This window comes from Bidens hawaiensis, unplaced genomic scaffold, assembly GCF_021521415.1.
Source record: "Bidens hawaiensis isolate Kalapana, Puna unplaced genomic scaffold, B.hawaiensis_p1.1 tig00041753_1, whole genome shotgun sequence".
NCBI classification, from domain to species: Eukaryota; Viridiplantae; Streptophyta; class Magnoliopsida; order Asterales; family Asteraceae; genus Bidens; species Bidens hawaiensis.
The window spans coordinates 23,997-30,300 of NW_027505740.1; the positions used below are offsets into that span (position 1 = coordinate 23,997).

Sequence of the window (6,304 nt, forward strand, 5' to 3'; positions counted from 1 at the left end):
CGTTTTTGTTTGTTTCAAAAATTTTCAGCACTTAAACAGTGCATTTCAGCACGTTTTGACAGCAGTTCAGCACCAAAATCATTTTGTGTCAGAGCGTTTATTAATAAGATCAGCAGAAACATCAGTTTCAGCAGGTTTCAGTGCAAAAAACAGCTCGTTTATCAGCAAATTTAGCATGTTTCAGCACGTATTCAGCCTTTTTAACAGCTCACTTATCAGTGGACAGCAGCAAAAAACAAAAAATTCATCTCATTTACAGCTTGTTAAAGCTCGTTTCAGTACTTTTCAACAAAAAGCAGCACCAAAACAACTCGTTTACAGCAGTTTCAGCCCTTTTTCGGTCCGTTTATGCAAAAATACAGCAAAATCAGCAACAAAATAGTGAATTTCAGCTCGTTAACAGCAACAAATAATCATATTCATATCGGCCTCGCGAGTCAACTCATTCCACTTCTGCAACAATTCGGAACACATAATCCAACAGCATCATCAACTCGTGAATAATCAAATATCACCATGCTAACTGGTCGTTCAAACAAATCCGTTTCTTTCAAATCCGAAATAGCCTCCAAACACATCATAATCATCATACAAATCAGAATCACTCAACAATATTCCCTAAGTAACATCTATTTTGATTTTCCCCAAACTTTGAACATATGAATCCTAAAATCTTAGTTCCGAAATTGAACACTTGATACATGAAATTAATCATAGAAACCAGTCTATATCATCACGAAATCATCATTCAAACACTAACCTATCATAAATTTCATCAAACAATCGGATCTAGAACATCAAATATAAACGAGTTTGACCAAAAACGAACCGAAATCAATAGATCTGGACGAAACTGAATATGTAAACATGAAATTGATGTTGAATCTCCAAACTAATCATCGACCCAAACATCAATCCACATCTACAATCCTTCAATCACCAAAGTTCATCCAAATCCATGCAAAATCCCACAAAAACATCAACAAACTTCATGTTTAACGTCCATGACGGATTCAAGAGCGAATTGAATCTAGTTCAGCAGTTAGTCTAAACGATTCATTAACCCGCTCTGATACCAATTGTAAGAACCGAGCCCCGGATCTGGGTTAGGATCGAATCGCAACTAGTATTCACTCTTGAACGATAATAATGGACGAATGTGGAGAGTTCGTTTCGATTAACAATAATCAATAAAGTAGGATGAACAATTGTATGTAATCGAAACACAATAGATAGATGTAGTAGTATGATTTCATTAACTGAATGATTGTCATGAAGAACACTCATACATACAAAGGAACGGCCACCCGGGGAGAGCTCTTCCCCGGGGGAAACTCTTCTAATACAATAATAAATCTCACAATGCACACATGACCTAAATCATCTATTTATACTAGTCTTGTGCCTTGGTCTTCACTCCACCGCCACTTGGATAAGACCAAAGGAATAAAATATAATATAATATTTCACCCGTCAAATGCTTCAATTACTCATTATAATATCTTGTTGTTTTTCTTTAGTTTCTTATTATAAACGAGTAACGATTGGATGCGTAGGTCTAAAATATAATACCCAACAGAAGCGGGCCAAAATATGTAATTTCACGATGATACGGGCCAAAGTCGGGTGATTTAAATGAAACTGGTCAGAAGATAGTGACTTAAAATGAAAGGAATCAAATTATAGTTAACTGATATATAAACAAGTTTACTTAAACGGGCCAAAATACGTTTCTTAAAATGAAAGGAATCAAATTATAGTTAATTGATAAATAAAAAAGTGTATTTGAAACGGTTGAATATATGAACGGATCAAATCACGGGGAAACAAAATTAAACGGGCCAAAATACGTTGACTTAAAATGAAACGGGCCAAAATATGTCATTTAAATATGAAACTGACCAAAACCTGGTGTATTAAAATTAAACAGGACAAAACATAGTGACTTAAAATGAAAAGGTTCAAAATATAGTTGTAATTGATATATATATATATATATATTATACGAGTCAAAATATGGTGTATTAAAATGAAGCGGGTCAAAACCTAATGAATTAGTGATAAACAGTTCAGGTAGTGAATTAAAATCAAGCAGGTCCAAATAGGCGCTTGAAATGAATACGGAAAAAAAGGTTCAAAATAGTCAAACGGGTCATGTGGGTTTCCAAAAATATTTTGATTTTATGAAAGGAATGTTTTGTTCCACCTTTCCGGAACTATATATGGGATTCTTACTATTGTTCTCCTTACGAGCTTTTCATGTGGTTAGAACGAGCCACCATTACACCACCGCTCGGGTGAATTTCACAACATAAAAACATGTCTTTTTGATAACATGTTACTTTTACTTCTCGAATGCATTTTTTCCTCAGTTATGCTACAAACTAAATCATAAACAATCGACGTAGGGGCCACTAATGGATGGAACCTAATCCAACTAATCTGCTTTATAACATCATATAGTTATGCCTTGTTCATAGTTAACTCCTTACATCCAATTCTAATCACAATAGCTCCATTTTTATTCAACTATATAAATTATTTGCTCACTTACACCGATCATGCACTCGCCACATTGCCCTAAACAGTTACTGGCTGAATTCTCTATGCGTCACCAACACACCGGAAATCGACCCCATACCGAACACATCCCCTGTCTCCCCCGTCACAACGCGCGGGCACATCTACTACTAGTATATATATATATATATTATGTGTTTATGCACTAGCATTTTTTCGTTTAAATCATATAGGTCCCTTGCGTTGGTTCATTTGTCCATAGCAACTCTTTATCGGTTAATGAAGTATCATCTTCAAGAATTCATAATGATACTGGTAATTACTTTTAACTTGGTGTTTTTTTTATTTATTTCACCATATTAAATGGTTTTAATTATGTTGTAATCCATATGGAATTGATCAACCAAAAACTTTTATTTTACAGGGCAAGAAAGACGTTTGGACAATTGATCTTTAAATTTTTGTTGACGTTGCAGTTAAGGTAATATGTTAGTTATTTGTGTACGGCGACCCTTTGTGCCGACCATTGTAGAACGTGTCTCCCAGGACATAAGGGGCATGATGACTTGACGTCATCCTCACCTTCCTCCGGCTTATCACCGGCAGTCTGTTCAGGGTTCCAAACTCAATGATGGCAACTAAACACGAGGGTTGCGCTCATTGCGGGACGTAATCCAACACCTTACGACACGAGTTGACGACAGCCATGCACCACCTGTGTCTGCGTTCCCGAAGGCAACCCTCTCTTTCAAAAGGATTCACGGCATGTCAAGCCCTGGTAACGTTCTTCGCTTTGCATCGAATTAAACCACATGCTCCACCGCTTGTGCGAGCCCCCGTCAATTCCTTTGAGTTTCATTCTTGTGAACGTACTCCCCAGGTGGGATACTTAACGTGTTAGCTACAACACTGCACGGGTCGATACACACAGCGCCTAGTATCCATCATTTACGGCTAGGACTACTGGGGTATCTAATCCCATTCGCTCCCCTAGCTTTCGTCTCTCAGTGTCAGTGTCGGCAATTCTTTGGTGTTCTAGCCATTTTTTTTGTCTAATTGTTAGGTGTCTGTGATATTTTTTATAAATTTTTACTTTTGAATAACGTACACTTTCATTAAGAAAAAAAAACCTTTAGTTTTTTTTAATCAATACTTATGCTTGTTTATATGGTAGATGATGGCAAGTTGGATATTATGATAAGCTTTGGATCTATGTTTTATGAAAGTGAAATTCTCACCCAAAAGAAAGTTTAGATTCATCATGTTAACATTTGGAAATTTGAATAATGTAACTTAGTACATGGTTTTTGTTTTCAACATTTGAATTATGTTTCGGATTGAATTTATTATTGAAGTTATAATATTATGATCTCTTCATTTAATATCAAAATTTTATTTTATATATATATTTTTTACCTTGTGATTTGTGTGATGAAACTATGTGCCACTAATAACAGTACATTTATTTAAATAGAAATAGTTTTTACCTTGTTTTTACTAGTATGATTATGTAACTATAATACTTTTTAAAGACACAAAAATTGTACCACGAAAATCATTTTCTATATTGTGGCAAAAAAAAGTGCCACTAAAAAACTTTGTGCGGCAGATCCAAGAAGTGACACTAAATGGCTTTAGCGTCACCTCTTCTAGTGACACTTTTTTTGTGTACCCCGCATTCTTACAATGGTCTTTAGTGGTACTTTTATGCTTTTTAGTGGCACTTTTTGTATGTCAATAGATGCATTTTTTGGTAGTGCATGTAAAAATTACCATTAACGATGTTGCATAGATGGTGAAAAGTCGACACCTCGTTGTGGCATTAAACCATGCCCGTGAGGGAACCATACAGCGTCGATTAATGCAACTGGGTTAGGGATTAGGATCGTTTGGTTACATAGGAGGTGGACAACCGATTAAAAAAATTATAACGATGTTTATATAGCAATTTAAATAGGATGGTTCGTTTTAATATTATCAAGTTATAAAGAATTGATTCTATCCCTTATCTACAATGTAGTTTTAGGTTGTTTTTCTCATATTAACAGTTTGATTATAATCAATCTTGATTATAATTACGAAAATTGTGGATCAAGCAACATTAGGGTAACGGGTTTAATTATAAACGGGTTTATGGGTTACGGGTATGGGTTTGGTTAGTGTGTAAAAGGATATAAAGAATATAATTTAATAAATATGGGTAGATTTGCATTTAAGTCCTTGCGGTTTAAGTGTGCAAAGACATTTAGGTAATAGTTCAAGTTTGGGTTAAAATTGTTATACATTGAAAGTTTTAAATATATAAATAATTAAGAGTAATATTGTAACCATAAATTAACTTGATAAAACCGATAAAAAATTCCGAACATCGAAATGGATCGGGTACTATAAATTAAAAAAATCCATGTTGTTATAGTCTCCCCTACTTTAGGGAATTTTGTCCCGAAATTAAAGGACACTATGACAAAACCATTGCATTTTAAGGAAAGGAAAATTTAAATTTAAATTTTTTTATTTAATAATCATGACACAGAACTTTGAATAGTCGAAACAACGCTCTAAATGAAGATTCGATAAGGGCACTTATACATAGGATGTACCTGTGGCGTATCCACCTTGTCCTTATCATCTCAACATTTGTACCGTTATCCCAACTACTTTCGATTCTATATTGTGACACACAATTGCACGCATTATGATTTCCATGCGAGGACTTTGATAACAATATACGCCTCCATAATTACCTAGATCGTCGGATGGTCCACATAACTCGTCTCATCATGTGGGTTACAAAACGTTTGAAAGACTAGATTTTTAGGGAAAACAAGAATCTTAATATGTTTTGGTTATAAACTAGAAGATCGTAGTTGTGTAAAATATTACTAAAATAAATTGAACTCTTGAGTTAATTTAATAAAATATTAAAGTTTCTACAACGCCTTTTGGAAAAAGTTATAAATTCTTGGAAGTTTGAAAAGGAAAAGATTCCTTAGGGTTGAGAGTGAAATGAATTGGGCTGAATGAGGTCAAGAGATAAACTAGGAGTACAGTAGTATAGGAAGCTGTTTTTTGGAAAGATAGATTTTATTGTATGAGCATAATCACTTGAAATTAATAAATTATTAGAATTGAAATTGTTTAAATCCAAATATCGAATAAAGATTTTGTTTGGATGAGAAAATGCTTAAAGAAAGATTGGAATCTTCTCAACCTCCATGATAAAGGCTAAGTATGGACATCGAGCACACTAGGCCTCCGAGCATGTTTTGACTTATCCTAGCAAGGTATTTTGCTCTCCGAGCAAGGTTATCTACTTGAAGTCTTCTTAAGTATCAATCCGAGCAGGGTTCACTTTGTCTAGCAAGGTTATTCTCCATGTCAAGCACTGTTTGCTTCATAGCAAACCTTGACAAAACCAAGCTGATACCCAGTTCTTGGATGTTCTAGCAAGGTTTAATTAATAAACAGTTGTCCAAGAATGCTAGATGAAAGTTGATCAAGAAATATGTTAGTACACGGTTTTGCACCTCGAGTCTTTATAATTATCGTTAATGTATTTATCGTTTATTTAATGTAAAAGATATTAAGATATTAAGCTAGTTCGTTAAGGTAATTGTCTAGTTTGTTAAGAATGTTTAACGAACTAGACTATAAGTTATGTTCCCTCCTGATTCGTTAAGGATGTTTAACGAATCAGGGGGTGATTCGTTATGTTTGTTTATTTAATGTAATGTAACGAAGTGGGTGGCTAGTTCGTTACAGACTGTTTAACGAACTAGACCCA

General features: G+C 34.5%; 1 pseudogene; it reads right to left on the bottom strand.

Annotated features, from left to right (window-relative positions):
- Positions 1-2,913: 2,913 nt before the first annotated feature.
- On the bottom strand, positions 2,914-3,684 carry LOC143615054 (18S ribosomal RNA; annotated as a pseudogene).
- Positions 3,685-6,304: the final 2,620 nt, after the last annotated feature.